Source organism: Heloderma suspectum, chromosome 1, assembly GCF_057233095.1.
Source record: "Heloderma suspectum isolate Gila_16-S chromosome 1, 16-S_ref, whole genome shotgun sequence".
NCBI classification, from domain to species: domain Eukaryota; kingdom Metazoa; phylum Chordata; class Lepidosauria; order Squamata; family Helodermatidae; genus Heloderma; species Heloderma suspectum.
The window spans coordinates 35,911,556-35,928,581 of record NC_139458.1 but is presented as its reverse complement, the minus strand read 5'-3'; the positions used below and the strand labels follow the sequence as shown (position 1 = coordinate 35,928,581).

Below are 17,026 nucleotides of genomic sequence, written 5' to 3'. Positions count from 1 at the left end.
AGGTGCATACCCCATTTTTTAATTGCCTATAGACAGAGTGTAGATTAGATCAACTGTTATATTTTGATGCCGCTTTTCTACAATAAACGGTCTCAAAGTGACTCACCAAAAAACAGCCAGCCCATTTCTAAGTCTCTGTGACCAAGCAAGAAGGTAGGTCCTTTGTGTTTACCTTGTTCCAGAGAAAGGTAAATATACCTGCTTAGGCTCTGTTTCCTTCTTTCTCCTGAAATGAACCCAGATCTATCCATTCTGCCCCTTGCATGGCCCTCGCCCATTGACACTGGAGTTTCTTTGCATAGAGCTTCCCAAGCCCTGTCTCAATGTTTCCCTAGCGACCTCCCTACTCCTTATTTGACAAACGCAATTGCTGACTGAAAAGCAAAACGAGAAAAAGGATGCAGAAATGTCTCATCAGTGGAAAGCTAAGAAATCAGCAGCAGTAGCAAAAAAGCCATCCAGGCAGGTCCCGTCACCTATTCCCACACAAACTCCGAATACAGTTCCTGTTTCAAACCTCAGCAGTCCACTTAGGAAGTGTGATCAAGTTGTGTTTGAAACCTCATTCTACTTCCTGAATATCTTCTTCAGCCACAGAGTGTGGTGGCGGCAGCGCCCCCCCCCCATCGCAATCAGTGTTTCCTCCCTTGTGACTTGGCTGCATCAAATACTCACTTAAGGATGGCGTAATTGCAGACATCCATCATTTCACAGATCCTAGCGAGGTGCTACGGGGCTTTTGGTTTCATTGCCAGGCTGCAGGCAATACCACAGCTGGCTTTGAGCTTGCAACTACAAATCATTCTGTTGTGTTATGTGAACTATTCATAGTTATCCAGCCAGTTGGGGCAGCTGGCCACCTGTGTATTGTGATGACCACTTTAGAGTCAACTGGTGCCAAAAGCCAAGCCCGGCACCAGGGGTTGGCATGGGCGGGCAGCTGCTCAGAGGCTCAAAAGGGCCTGGCCTGGCCCAGCCCTGGCCACTGCCGCAGGGTCAGACGGATGCAGTGGCTTCTCTTCCTTCTTTTCCAGTACTCTTCCTCCTCATCAACCTGGCCTCACTGGGAAAAGGAAATGCTGCGGCAGCTGGCCCGCCCACGCCATGCCTGCGGGGCCACACAACTTAATTTCAAAATAAAACTTATTTTTAACCTTTTGTTTGAGCAGCAGTGATCTGAACCAATCAGATGCTGCCTTTGGAGGGGGGATAGACAAATGAGGACGTAGGAAAGGCAAAGGGGTGGCGCATGACTAGAGGTGCAGGGACAGTCCATCATCTGGGACTTCTTAATGTGGAGGAACATGTAGTGGAGCTATATTGTCAGGAGTTTCCAGTGGGGCCTTCTAAGACTTAGGTATGTAACACCTGCATACAGGTGGGCTTACTCGGGTAATACAAGGTGCCAGTGGCATGAAGAAAATGACATACTATTTTGGGCTGTTGCTACTTGCAAGGAAATTTCACTATCGCTAAAGAGATTTGTGCAACAGTTTGTAATTTCTGTGTGCTCACTTATAATTAGGCTCCAAGACATAAACACACCACCTAATATTTGGGGGCTGGAGGAAAGAAGAGACAGATTTCAAAGCCTCTGGACTCTATAAGTTATATTCTTGTTTGTTTGTCTGTTTGAGTGTGATTCAGTTAAGATTGGAAGTGACTGAATAGATGGGGACCAGGTTTTCCGTACAAACAAGGTGACCCCTAAATGATAGTAAGATATTAAAATCTAGATTAGGATTGTATGCTTAGTGCAAACCTGAGCATTAGTGTGTTTTTATTTCAATAAGGCTGCAATCCTATACACACTTACTGGGAGTTAGTCCCACTGAATTCAATAGGGCTTACTTCAATATCCAGGATTGCACTATAAAATAATTCATAATAGGAGAATAATTGAATTAAGACTCAAGTAATTGAAGTAAAGTATTCAAAATCACAGGACTGCAAGGCTCTTGGAGCTTCACCAGGCCTCTAAAGAAACCTGTGGAGAATGTGGATAGGGAGACTATTTTCTCCCTTTCTCATAATACTAGAACTCGGGATCACCCCATGAAACTGATTGGTGGGAGATTCAGGACAGATAAAAGGAAGGACTTCTTCACACAGTGCATGGTCAGACTATGGAATTTGCTATCACAACAAGTCATGATGGCCACCAATTTGGATGGTTTTAAAAGGGGGTTAGATACATTCCTGGAGGAGAACGCTATCAATGGCTACTAGTCCTCATGGTTATGTGTTACTTCCAGTATCAGAGGCAGTCAGCCTAGGTACACCAGTTGCTGGGGAACATGGGTGGGAGGGTGCTGTTGCACTCGTGCCCTGCTTGGTTTCCTGGTTGGCCACTGTGTGCACAGAATGCTGGACTAGATGCACCCTTGGTCTGAGCCAGCATGGCTCTTCTTATGTTCTTAAACCACCACCAGTTCCACAAGGGTGTCCTTGTCCATCTGTTTCAGCAAATACAACAAAGAGCCTTGTGGCATCTTAAAAACTAATAGATTTAGGGCACAATTCTATAAATGTTTAGAGAGAAAAAAGTCCTATAACTCCCAGCATCACCCAGCCAGTATGGCTGACTGAGGCATGCTGGGAGTTGTAGGTCTTTTTTTCTGTCTAAACATGCATAGGATTGCATGTATTTGCACCCTTATTGTGGCACATGCTTTCATGGATTAGAATCCACTTCAGAAGATGCATGAAGTGGAATCCTCAGTTGGCAGATTTTAATATATATTATATTTTCTTACTTTTTTGAGTAAACATGCATATGACTGCATTTTATGGATATTTCATGCAGACCAATATTTTGGAACATTAAGGGTGGAAGCTGGTTGGAGCAGGCTAGGAGTTGTGGGATTTATTTCTGTCTAAACATGCATAGGGTTGTGTCTTAAGCTATTTATTATAATAATGTATTTATATGTCTCCTTTCTGTTTCAATAGAGACACTCCAGGCGGCTAACAACAAAATAGCAATAAAATAAAATAAAACAGTAAAAATAACCATCAATTAAAAGCAGCAGTAACATACAGTCAGTTTCTTTCAGAATACCTTATTTTCATGTGTTAATCAAAGCTCTTCCCATATATTGTGTTGGAATATCTATGCCTCCTTTTCTTCTCTTTTCTTTTTTGCAGTTTTCTTTCTAAATACCATTTCTGCCTAAAGTAAGTACAATTAGGCCCCATTGATTTTAATGGGAGAGCATTCAACACATCTGGACACTTTTCTTATTTTGCATGCTTGTAATTTTTGCTGTTAGCCACTGTATGGCTTGAGAGACATAAGCTGCAATCCTATACAGACAAGTCTATTTACTTCTGAGTAGATTAGGATTGTGCTGCTAATACTATAAAAACGGTATTCCCTTAGCTACTAAGGAAATTATCTATTTACCAGCATGAGTCATGTGGGAAAAAATGTTTTCTTCAATCCGTTGGCTGCTTGGAATTAAGAGAATTGCTAAATAATATATTGAGTGACAGCTCTCTTAATTGTAGAAGCACTTATTTGAGTTGTAATGTGAATAGTAAGGTTACATTAATTCCCAGGACTGTGGAAACACCCCACCGTTGGGTGGATCACTGCCTACAAGACAGTCTTCTCAAATCAAGTCATAGAACTATCAAACTGTAAGGCTGGAACAAACTTGAAGGTCATCTAGCTTGAATGCAACTCCTGTACAGTTCATGCACATGGGGTTTAGTTCATGCCCATCAGGCCTACACAGTGCTCCATGCAAGCAGAGTTTGCATCTGTGAACATGCCCCAGAATCCTCTCCACTGTGCAGTGATTCCTTGGCAGAGGCTTCATATAGTTTAAAAGCATGGGGGATGACATGGAACTCTATCAAATGACACGGGGTCAAGAAGAAATCCCCCAGTACTACTTTCTGAAACCAAGTGAGGTACTTCTTCTTCACACAGTGCATAAACTATGGAATTTGCTACCACAAGACGTAGTGATGGCCACCAATTTGGATGGCTTTAAAAGGGGATTAGATAAATTCCTGGAGGAGAAGGCTGTCAATAACTACTAGTCCTGATGCCTCTGTGCTGCCTTCAGTATCAGAGGCAGTATACCTATGTATACCAGTTGCTTCGGGGTTCTCGGTTGACAGCAGGTTGGCCACTGTGTGCACAGAATGCTGGACTAGATGGACCCTTGGCCTGATCCAGCATGGCTCTTCTTATGTTCTTAACCTTGCAGGTAAGAACAGAACCACCATATCACCATGTCTCCCAACCCCAACCCACAGAGCTGGTCCACGGTCAGTGGTATTGAAAGCTGCTGAGAGATCAAAGAAGACTGATATGGCTGCACTCCCCCTGTTACTCTCCCAGCAAAGGTGATCCGTCAAGGCGACCAAGACTGTCTCCATGCCAAACCCCAGCCTCAACCCAGATTGGAATTGGGCTATATCAGGGTGGGCAACATGCGACCCCCATCCTAGCTAAGGATGAAACAGAGGCGGAGACATAAGATCACTTTGCACCATCACAAAGCAAGCAGAATAATGTGCTCTTACTTGTGTCTGGTTGTAGTTGCTATGAGACTTATAGAATCATAGAATAGTAGGGTTGGAAGGGGCCTACAAGACCATCGAGTCCAACCCCCTGCTCAGTGCAGGAATCCAAGTCAGAGCATCCCTGACAGATGGCTGTCCAGCCTCGTCTTGAATGCTTCCAGTGTGGGAAAGCCCACTACCTCCCTAGGTAAGTGGTTCCATTGTTGTATTGCTCTAACAGTCAGGAAGTTTTTCCTGATGTTCAGCCGGAATCTGGCTTCCTGTAACTTGAGCCCATTATTCCGTGTCCTGCACTCTGGGAGGACCGAGAAGAGATCCTGGCCTTCCTCTCTGTGACAACCTTTCAAGTACTTGAAGAGCGCTATCTCCCCTCAGTCTTCCCTTCTCAAGGCTAAACATGCCCAGTTCTTTCCGTCTCTCCTCATAGGGCTTTGTTTCCAGTCCCCTGATCATCTTCATTGCCCTCCTCTGAACCCTCTCCAGTTCATCTGCATCCTTCTTAAAGTGTGGTGCCCATTTGCACTCTAGCCATTGTCCTGCTTGTTTCATTGCCCCGAATTTTCTAGTAAGCTAGGGAGTGGGCTGGGCTCTGCAGCACAGGAGATGGTACTTGTGAGCAATCAAGTTAACAGTGTTGAACCCACTTTGTGTTCACCGTGACTCTGTGAAGGATGAAACCAATAGATCTATGCAATATTTGCTACACAGCTGATGAAACTGGGCGCCAAAGACTTGTACAGCATCTATTGCAGATAACTTGATATCCCTTCAGAACGACTTTGGTTGGAACTCCATACATTATTTTTTCTCGTAAAATGCCGCTATGGTGTGTGGGGGTGGGGTGGGGGGAAGAGGGGGTCTAACCCAAATCCACACCCAACACCCCAAACTACTACACCCTGTAGTAGTGCACCCTGTAGGCAAACAACCATGGTTGCGGTGGAGAAAACATACAGGCCCATAGGTTTTCTCCTTGCACAGCTAATAGCAGTTGTGTGTGTGTGTGTGTGTGTGTGTGTGTGCGTGTGTATTTAAGTTGAGGAATCATTGTGGGGGCAAAGGGTCAGCCGCCCTGTCCCCCATGCTGCACCCCTAATCCAAACTGGGGACTGTTTTTTGGGAAGGAAAAAAGGGGGGGCAATTATTTAACCTTAGAATCATAGAACAAAAGCCCCAAAGCCATATAGTCTAATCCCCTACCCCAAAAGGAGAATTAATGAGCCATAAACTCCAGCACGAACTGGTCTACGCAAACCAGATCACAATGTGCCCAAGTATACAAAATTATGCATAGTGTGGAGAAAGTGGATAGGGAAACATTTTTCTCCCTCTCTCATAATACTAGAACCTAATGGGGGGTCATCCCATGAAGCTGAAGGTTGGAAGATTTAGAAAAGATAAAAGGAAGGACTTTTTCACAGAGTACACAGTTAAACTTTGGAACTCACTACCAGAAGATGTAATGATGGCCACCAATTTGGGAGTTAGACAAATTCCTGGCGAAGACTATCAATGGCTACTAGTCCTAATGGCTATAAGTTACCTCCAGTATCAGAGGCAGTATGCCTATGTGCACCAGTTGCTGGGGAACATGGGTGGGGGAGTGCTATTGCACTCATGCCCTGCTTGTGGGTTTCCCATGGGCAGCTCTTTGACCACTGTGTGAACAGAATGCTGGACTAGATGGAGCCTTGGTCTGATCCAGCAGGGCTCTTCCTATGTTCTTATACTGTACAAAGCCAGGTGTATTGTACAAAGGTTATGACAAGCCTACAGTTGCAAAGTCATGAACTGTGGACTAGAGCTGACCGTCAAATCAGATGCATAAAGTGGTCATCTAAGTGGATAGGTAAATATATCCTGAGTACTGAGAGGAAGAAAAACATATTTTTAAAAAATGAAGCGAGCCCCAAAGATCGAGCAACACAAGAGAAAGCGATAGGTGTGCCCAGTACCTTGCCAAACAAAAATTAATATGGAATCCAATCCAGTGATTAAATTCCAATTAGCATGGGTGCGACCCCACTTCTGACTAGTGGGAACTTTCATGAATGCATGGGCTGATTCAACCCCTGCATGTTCGTCACTTTCTATGTCTCCCAGCCAAATATGTGATCTGCCTCCACCGAAAAGCATTTTGTTTGACTTGGCATAGGGCGATGTGTGGAAAGTTCTATTTGCAGACAGTGTACATGTGAATCACAGGCATGATTAATCTGTAGTGGCTGGTTTACACATGCAAGTAATTCATTATGATGGTTCAGTCTGTGAGGGAACAGACAATGAATATGAGAACCTCTGTGTGAGTAGTATTTATGACACTTATAGCCTGCCTTTCTTCCATCACGAACTCTAAGGCAGAAGAGTACATAATGCTTCTAGAGTGTCTCCCACCCAGGCGCTGACCCGACCCAGGCCTTCTTCACTTCAGCAAGGTTGTTTCAGTCCATGTTCCCTCAGTCCATATCTGGGAGCTAGATAAGGTGGCCACTTGCAAATCGCCAAAAAGGAGGACACGTACCACCAAAGAAGAGGACAAAAAAGGACACTGATTTCTGTAAAATGTGCATGTGCTAATTTATAGATGCAAATTTAGAAATAACTAATCCAAATAGAAATACAGTACATCTCACCGTAGTGTGGAAGACTGTCACCAGGTGACCTTGCTCAGTCCTGTGGCTAGGTGCTATTGATGGGCAACTTCACGGCTCAGCTCTTCCTTCTGATGGCTCTTTATCTTTACAATGAACTTGGGGTCTGGACAGCCCTTGAAATAGAGGATGCCTTCAAAACAGAGGAGAGTCCTCTGGCAGTCCAGAACTGTTCTCTGTAAAAGAGGACACATGGCCACCCTATGTGTTTATTTGACAGAGGACAGTCGTCTATTTGAAGACATCCTCTATTTCAGGGGTGGGCAACTTGTGGCCCTCCAGATGGTTTGGCCTACAACTTCCATCATCCCTCAGCACTGGCTATGCTGGCTAGGGTTGATGGGAGTTGTAGGCCAAAGCATTTGGAGGGACACAAGTTGCCCACCCCTGAAGTCCATTTGAAAGGATGTCCAGTCCTAGTTCTGTTTAAAGATAAAGAAGTATAAGGAAGGAGAGCAGCATGTCGGGCCTTGAACTTGCCCATCAACAGTTAGCACCTGGGCAGAAGACCGAGTATGCACACAGGTTACCTGGTTACAGACTTCCCCGGTATGGTGAGATGTATTATATTTCTATTTGAATTATAATAATTAATTCTAAATTTGTGTCTACACATAGAAATAAGCACATTTTATGGAAATCTGTATCACCTCTTCTTTGGTGATGTATAAATGGCCACTCTAGTGCCAGACCAATATACTGTCAGTCTACAAGCTAATAGCAATCAAGCTATTAGGTACCAGGCCAGAAATACTGGAACAAGGATAACTGTTTTGGCAGTTGGCCTCTGTACACCACCACATTGAAGTTGAAACGAAACACACCCAGATGGGAGCGAAGTCAGGACTTTCAGCTGTAATTCAAGGGGTTTGACAAAAGTGGGGCACTAACCATTCAGGAAGGACAGCCAGTGGCATGCACACACACACATCGTTGGTGGCTCATAAGTAATGGAACAAAGCAACATCATTTCAAACTTAAGGATCGCTTTTAATACCTGGATGAAAATCCTTTGCAGTCAATGACTGCCTGAAGTCTGGAACCCATGGACATGACCAAATGCTGAGTTTCCACCCTCGAGATGCTTTGCCAGGCCTTTACAGCAGCTACCTTCAGCTGCTGCTTGTTTGTGGGTCTTTCTCCTTCAGTCTTGTCTTCAGTAAGTGAGACGCATGCTCTATTGGGTTGAGATCAGGTGACTGACTTGGCCATTGAAGAACATCCCACTTTTTTGCCTTGAGAAACTCTTGGGTAGCTTTTACTGTATGCTGTATGTTTTGGGTCATTGTTGTTGTTCAGTTGTTCAGTCGTGTCCGACTCTTCGTGACCCCATGGACCATAGCACACCAGGCCTTCCTATCCTGCGCTCTCTCCTGAAGTGTGCTCAAGTCCATATTCATTGCATTGGTGATGCTATCTAGCCAGCTCATCCTCTGCCGTCCCCTTCTCCTTTTGCCTTCAATCTTTCCCAGCATCAGGGTCTTTTCCAGGGAATTTTCTCTTCTCATTAGGTGGCCAAAATATTTGAACTTCAGCTCCAGTATCTGTCCTTCCAATGAGCAGTCAGGGTTGATTTCCTTTAGGATGGACTGATTTGACCTCCTTGCAGTCCAGGGGACTCATAAGAGTCTTCTCCAGCACCACAGTTCCAAAGCACCAATTCTTCGGCGCTCAGCCTTCCTTATAGTCCAGCTCTCACAGCCATACATTGCTACTGGGAAAACCATAGCTTTGATTATACGAACCTTTGTCGGCAAGGTGATGTCTCTGCTTCTTACTATGCTGTCTAGGTTTGCCATAGCTTTCCTCCCAAGGAGCAAGCGTCCTTTAATTTCATGGCTACAGTCACCGTGTGCAGTGATCTTGGAGCCCAAGAAAATAAAATCTGTCACTGCTTCCATTTCTTCCCCTTCTATATGCCAGGAAGTGATGGGGCCAGATGCCATGATCTTCGTTTTGTTAATGTTGAGTTTCAAACCAGCTTTTGCACTCTCCACTTTCACCCTCAACAAGAGGCTCTTTAGATCCTCTTCGCTTTTTGCCATTAGGGTGGTATCATCTGCGTATCTGAGGTTGTTGATAATTCTCCCGGCAATCTTAATTCTGACCTCTGATTCATCCAACCCGGCGTTTCTCATGATGTACTCTGCATATAAATTAAATAAGTAGGGCGACAATATACAGCCTTGTTGTACTCCTTTCCCAATTTTGAACCAATCGGTTGTTCCATGTCCTGTTCTTACTGTTGCTTCTTGACCCTCGTACAGGTTTCTCAGGAGACAGGTAAGGTGGTCTGGTACTCCCATCTCTTTAAGAATTTGCCACAGTTTGTTGTGATCCACACAATCAAAGGATTGTTTTTTGGAATTCTCTTGCTTTCTCCATGATCCAGCGAATGTTGGCAATTTGATCTCTAGTTCCTCTGCCTCTTCAAAACGCAGCTTGTACTGGGTTTGGGTCATTATCCATCTGCGATATGAAGTGGCGTCCTATCAGTTTGGCAGCATTCAGCTGAATCTGAGCAGAAAGTATAGCCCTATACACTTCAGAATCTATCCTGCTGCTTTTATCAGCAGTCAGGTCATCAATAAACACCAGTGACCCAGTTCCATTGGCAGCTATACGTGCCCATGCCATAACACTGCCTCCACCATGTTTGACAGATGATGTGGTATGCTTTGGATCATGAGCTGTTCCTTTCCTTCTCCATACTTTTCTCTTCCCATCATTCTGGTACAAGTTCATCTTGGTTTCATCAGTACAAAGAATCTTATTCTAGAACTGGGCAGGCTTTTTTAGGTGTTTGCTGGCAAAGGCTAATCTGGCCTTTCTGTTCTTGAGCGTTACCAGTGGTTTGCACCTTGTTGTGAAGCCTCTGTATTTACATTCATAAAGCCGTCTCTTGACTGTAGATGTTGACAATGACATGCCTACCTCCTCAAGAGCATTCTTGACCTGGCTAGGTGTTGTGAAAGGGTTCCTCTTCACCATGAGCAGCATTCTGCGGTCATCCACTTTAGTTGTCTTCCGTGGTCTTCCAAGCCTTTTGCTGTTGCTAAGCTTGCCAGTTAATTCCTTCTTTTTCAGAATATTCCAAACTGTTGTATTGGCCACTCCCAATGTTTTTGCTGTCTCTCTGATGGGTTTATGTTGTTTCCTCAGCCTAATGATGGCCTCCTTCACTTGGAGGGACACCTCTTTGGACCTCATGTTGGGAGTTGCGGTGAACAGCTACCAAATGCAAATATAACACTCAGAACCACCTCCAGGCCTTTTATCCGCTTGATTGGTCATGGGGTACCTAGGAAACAGGCCACACCTGGCCATGCAGCTGCTTGTCAGCCATTCATTCCATTACTTTTGAGCAACCAAGGATGGGTGTGTGTGTGTATGCCACTGGCTGTCTTTCCTGAATGGTTAGTGCCCCACTTTTGTCAAACCCCTTGAATTACAGCTGAAAGTCCTGACTTCGCTCCCATCTGGGTGTGTTTCCTTTTAACTTCAATGTGGTGGTGTACAGAGGCCAACTGCCAAAACAGTTATCCTTCTTCCAATATTTCTGGCCCTGGCTGTACATACTGGAGAGAGAGAGAGAGCACACATACTCCTCTTTCTGACTCCTTAAGAAAGAGGAAAAGCACTATAATTGTGGTTGATGGGTGTAACAGACTGGTTTTGCACCCAAGTTTTTCTCAGGGCAAACTACTCTGCTTCATAGTATCAGTAGGTAAGTGGAATATAAATATGAGAAATAAATACATAGACAGCAAGGTGTAAGGGATTCTTATTCCATACTGTTTTGTATATTGCCTGGACAAGTATTCCTGGTCTGCTTCAGAATACCTGTAAACATTCTGTAGATGAGAAAGAAAAGTTATAATAAGCACCATCACTATTATAAATAGAATTGCAGTTGCTGTAAATAACATCTACAAAAAAAAAACGAGCCCATCAGCTCCTTAACAGGAGCCGATGCTGGAACAAAATACTAAGGCTCGGTTTCACGCAACCACTAAGAATTGTTCACGCTCCTGAACAATTTGCTTCTTTTATTTGCAGTGTCATTTCATTTGGCTTTGCTGGGTACACCCACATCCTGTCCTCACACTCTCTGCTTGAACAAGGCTGCTTGTTTCATTTCCTGCCTTCTACCATTGTCTTTTTTTCTTTTTTATTGCTGTCCTTTGTTATGCAGCTGCTGTTACCTCTGAGGTGGCTATATATTAGTGCTGGCTGAACTTGTGCTTAGTTAGTATATCCCTTTCTAAGTATTAAAACATTTTAGGATGAAACACACAATTAAATGGTGCACTTTTCCCAGTGTGCGGCTACTTATTTAAACATCATAAGTGGGGCAGACTGCAGAAATATGCAACAGGTCAGAATAAACACACAGCACAGGATTTACTGAAATTCATTCACCCCCTATGTCTTGGGCAAGGTACACCCCCTTTGTCCACCATCAAGCACCAGCCAGGAAGCAGCAAAATGGAATATTCATGACACTGTAGCACTGCAGATTGCTATTTTTATGTACACTCCCTCAGCTCAGCTCAGGGAATGCCATGAATTCACAATATGGTCCAGTTTGGACCTGCATTAGCAGGATCACTGACCACAGTACAACAAGATCCATGCAATGCTTTTCCACAGGACCCTAGCATGATATTGCCACAGTACAGCAGCATCCGTTCATTCAAAGCTGATAAAAAAAAGGTAAAGGTAAAGGTGTCCCCAACCAGTCGTGTCCGACTCTAGGGTGCGGTGCTCATCCCCGTTTCTAAGCCGAAGAGCCAGCACTGTCCGAAGACGCTTCCGTGGTCATGTGGCCGGTATGACTGAACACCGAGGTGCACGGAACGCTGTTACCTTTCCCGCCAAGGCGGTACCTATTTATCTACTTGCAATTTCTTGCTTTCGAACTGCTAGGTTGGCAGGAGCTGGGACTGAAGACGGGAGCTCACTCCATCACGCAGCACTCGGGTCTCGAACTGCTGACCTGCCGACCTTCCAGTCTGCAGTTCAGCATCTTAACCACTAAGCCACCGCAGCCCCTTCAAAGCTGATACCACCGCTGAAAAAAGGCTGTCACAGGAAGCAGTACAGAAAGGCAGTTACCACAGCTTTTTTCTTTGAGATTATATCCAGTCCTGTCCTGGAAGATCAAATCTTATTTAAAAAAACAGTGGGAAACCTATGAAATGAAAATAGCCACCTTGCTTGCATAACCCTTAGTAGCAAACAGCTGCCACTTTAGAAAGGTCTTATGCTACACCTGAAACATAGGCTCTTCCTATGTTCTTATTTCCTGTGACCCGAGCAGGGCTGGCCTTGCTCTTAGGCAGAGTGAGGGGACTTCCTCTGGCAGCTGATATTGGGTGTCATGAAAGGGCAACAAATTGGTTGTTGGTGGTGGTGGTTAGTATGATGATGATGTTGTTGTTGTTGTTGTTTGTGTGTGTGTTTTCCCAGAGAGAGGGATTTGGGAGATTTTCTGCCTCAGGTGCAAAAATAATGTGGCCAGCCTTGGATATTATTGTAGGGTGGCCATGAGCCTTACTTACCGAGGACAGCCCTCTGTTTAAACGTCTGTCCAGTCTAAGCCTGGTATAAAGATAAAGAACCTTCAGAAGGAAAAACTGGGCCTTGAAGTTGCCCATCAATGCTTAGCAACATGGAGCAGGTGCAGAGATCACCTGGCCAGTCTTCCTCACTATTTCTATTGTAATAATTATTTCCAGATTTGTATCTATGCCTATAAATTAGCATAGGCAAATATTATGCACATCTGTTGTCCTCATTTTTGGTGATGCATTTCTTTTTTGTTGGAGCTATATAAGTGGCCTTCTTTATGTACTGTGCACCTTGACTTGAGGGGGTTCTGGCACCATTTGCTGTTCTGTCTCAGACTGTGAAATGTCTTGGCTTGGCCCTGCCTGTTTGAAGGCCTGTTTGTCAATGCATTTCTAAATTGTGTGGGATCTCAAGTTTGTCTGAGATCGCGCTGCCTGACAAAGTCAGACTGACTGCCTCCCTTCCCCCACCTGCCGCCTCCCCACCCCCCTGCCAAAATTCTGGTAGATGGTCTCCTTCGTATCAGACATATTGCCTGTGTGATTACTCAATGGTAAGAGGAACTCAGAACTCGTTTCTTTGCAATTCCAGGACCGAGCCATGACACTGAAAACAGATGTTACTGTGAAGCTCTGATGCAGCTTGTTGCAAACCAAACTCTTTGTGTTCATCTTATTTCACTTTTAGGGTTTGGTTTTCAAGAGGGTGAATGGTTTCAGTCTGGTTTCTTTAAGAACTGCATGCAACCAGGAACAAGTTTTCCCAGACATGTTAGAAGCTTTGGTGTATTTGTCATTTTGGTTTATGGCTAGGAATCAAGTTTATGCCCTCTCGCATAGAAGCCATTCCTCTACCTATGGATATATAGATAATAGTTGATGTTCTCAATGGGGGGACTGTGGCATTCTGCACATGTTTAGAGCCACTCTTTCTCTTATATGTTCTGTCCATGTCCTGTCCATGACCTGGTGTGGTAAAGGAATGGTATGTAGCTCTGTCTGTCCCTAGGCATTTTTAAAACAAAAACAAAAAAACTGAAATTTTGAAGGCACATGATAGATATCCATTGGAAAATATTAAGACTGGAAATTTTGGTAAACTTGTACAGATAGTTTACAAATATATATATATATATATATATATATAAATATAAGGCAAGACATTAATTGGCCTGGGTTTCCTGGCGTATGTGTTAAGATAATGGTTTGCTTTTTCTATTTTCATAATAAACAAAACAAAAAAATAATAATTACAACCCCAGAAACACCAGTAGTCATCAACCACCATATCTGACAAGGAATATATTCTTTAAGTTGCTTGCTTGCTAACTTTGAAATAAACTGGTTCAATAAAAGGTATTGTTTCATCTGTTCTGAGGGGAGAAAGATAATAATTGCTGTCTTACAGGCTCAACTCAGAATAGCCATGGGTTTGAAAGCTTTTACCCATATGCAGGTATGTGACAGCCCTAAACAATAAGAATAACTGCTAAGGAACAGGAGATATTTACCTTGCTGCTGTCTTGCCTATGGGTGGTAGCGTTGGCTTGATGCATGAAGCATTGGTCAGACCATAATGAAATGTGTCATCTACTGAAACTTTACAGCCCACTGAGCCATCATAAAGGTGGGATGTCTGTAGGGTATGATTCTGTGCTGCCTTGGATACTTACAATTGTGATTCAGAAACAAATAAGTACAACAACTAAGGAATAATAAATAAATAATTGAAAGGTTTATTCTAAATTAAGTCCTCTTCTCTCTGCATACCTTTCTGCCAATAGTACATAGGTCTGTCTGTCCCTAGGCATTTTTGTACCAACGGTTTATCCCTGTGAGCTTTGTTTACTCCACCTTTTTTTTTTACTCCACCTTTTGGCATCGCAGAAGCCTCCAAAGGTTTACAAATTAACAGCAATAAAAATCAGCATAAAAGTATATAAAACCACTCCAACAGACATAGTCAAGATCACAGTGGGATTAAAGCTCCAATCAGCTCAGACCTTCACAAGCTTTTTGAAATAAAATCATTTAAACAAGCCATTTAGGAAGAATAAGAGAGGTTACTTGGCAGGCCTTTGGGGACAGAGAGTTCTACGATGATGATGCTACCACCAAAAAGGCCGTGTTTGTTGACGCCATCTTTCCAGCCTCACTAGACCATTGCATCCAAATCTGAGCCCAAGTATGACCTCAACAAACGGGATAGAGTGGGGGGCTAAAATGGATGAAGGCATTGTCTTAAGTACCCCAGATCTAGGCCACTGAAGTATTCCAGCTGGAATATTTCTGCAGAAATCCCCTGCATCACAAGAAACCACCAGGACTGGTGTATCTTTCTTTAACAGCAACTTGATACAGCTCAAGCAAGGGGGGAAAGAAACAAATTTAAATTTTAATGGAAACGCATGGCTGGAAATAAACCAGTTTGTTGTTGTTCAGTCGTTCAGTCGTGTGAATAAATTCCAAAAATTCAATTTAGTTAAATTCAGTTTAGAGCTGCAGAAATATTTGAGCCAATGATAAAATGGAGAGCAGCTCCGTTAATAAGTGTTGCAGGAGAAGGAATATAAAGGCTGAATACAGACAATAAAGAAATGAGTGTGAGCTCTATGGAGTTGCTATATACAGAGCATGGTAGCTCCAGGCACCTCCTGGTTACTAACACTGAGCAAATACACTGAGGAGGACAAAGGAAGGATTTGTTAGTGGACTTCCCTAACCTATCCTCAGAATATTGCGCTAAGTAATGGTGAATTAGAAAAGCTTGTTGGGATGAGCAGTGGTGCACCTAAGTAATTTTAGACCCTGGATGTAATAGACTTAAAGGTGGTGGGGGGGGGGTGTAGATGACCATGTGTATTAATTTGGTTGTGAAGAGCACACAACTAACCTTCCTCTTTAATCCCATCTACCATCCCATCCTTTACAATTACTTCTACATTCCTGATATAACAAACAAACAAAGACAGTTTGCCAACCATGACTAAAAAGAAAGAAAGAAATAGTCTGAGCATGTGCAGTTTCACATTTTAAACTCACTTAAATCATAGCATCATCATGACTACAAGAAAAAAATGGAGTTTGCTTCTGCGGCCCTGATGTCTTCATCATGTGCTGCTCTCTGGGTGGTTCTTTGGGCCCACCCTTGGCAGCAGGGCCCCGGAGTATAGCCTTGCCAAGGTCCAGTCCGAGCTGCATCGCCAGTCATGAGCCATGTGTTTCTATAGCTTTACCGGATTAGACAGAATAATTTACCTGGGATTCTAATCTGGAATATAGATATAAGCAACAACAACAACAAACATTGGAATGCTTGATTTTTAAAATAAACAGATGGACAGCAGAAGCTGTGATGGACAAACTCCATTCATGTTTGAAACAGGGGTAATTGGCAAGATAGTATTCAGTGACATGGCTGCTTCAACCCTTGCTTGATATAAAGGCCAATGATAACAGAGCCCCAAGTAGATGAAACCAATTAACAAAGCGATGAGCCTACTGGAGATTAACAGGGGTACGACGGGGTCACCTCATCTAGTTTAAGATGATGAAACAGAAGGCTTACTTGCAGCAAAGTCTTTTATTATAGCAACAAAGGAGCGAGACACACTCTTTAAACACATTATGTCTTTGGAATGGGAAAAGGTGCACAATAGCTATGGAAGAGGGGGACATAATTTTGCATGCCAGATTCGAAGCTGGTGTAACACAATGTTTGAGTTCATGTAGAACTGGAAAATGACTTTAGCTCAAGCTCATAGATCCAAAGTTGAGATTCTCTTTAGACAAAGCATTTTGGGGGTATCTCTTTAATATGTTCTAACTGGGCTTGTGTGCATTTAGAATCTGAAAGATTGCTCTAAGCAGATTGTAAATGCTGCATGGTTGTTCTTACAAGTTATTTCCCTGAGGTAGCCTGTCAACCACCCTTTTATTTAGCTGCAGTATTCTTCATTTCTAATTCTGCTTGGAGGAGTTGGCCATATTGGACACATGGAACACTGCAGACCCTTAAACCTGCAAAGAATGGAACTGTGCAATATGGTCAGACAAAACTATACTACTTAGGCCTGGTATACCTGATTAGCTTCCCCAAAATTGAATTTTTGGAATTTATTCACAGCTGTAATTTTCTAGCAAATGAGACAAACTAGATACATAGACAACAGATGTCATCTGCCTTCACCCTCTCCATTATTAAAACCGCTCTAATGGGGCACAAATAATTTGCTTTCTCCGTAACTGAACAATTAAAATCTG

General features: G+C 43.4%; 1 pseudogene; it reads left to right on the top strand.

Annotated features, from left to right (window-relative positions):
* The first annotated feature begins 367 nt into the window (after window positions 1–367).
* LOC146357118 (protein maelstrom homolog) lies at window positions 368–1,607 on the top strand (annotated as a pseudogene).
* Window positions 1,608–17,026: the final 15,419 nt, after the last annotated feature.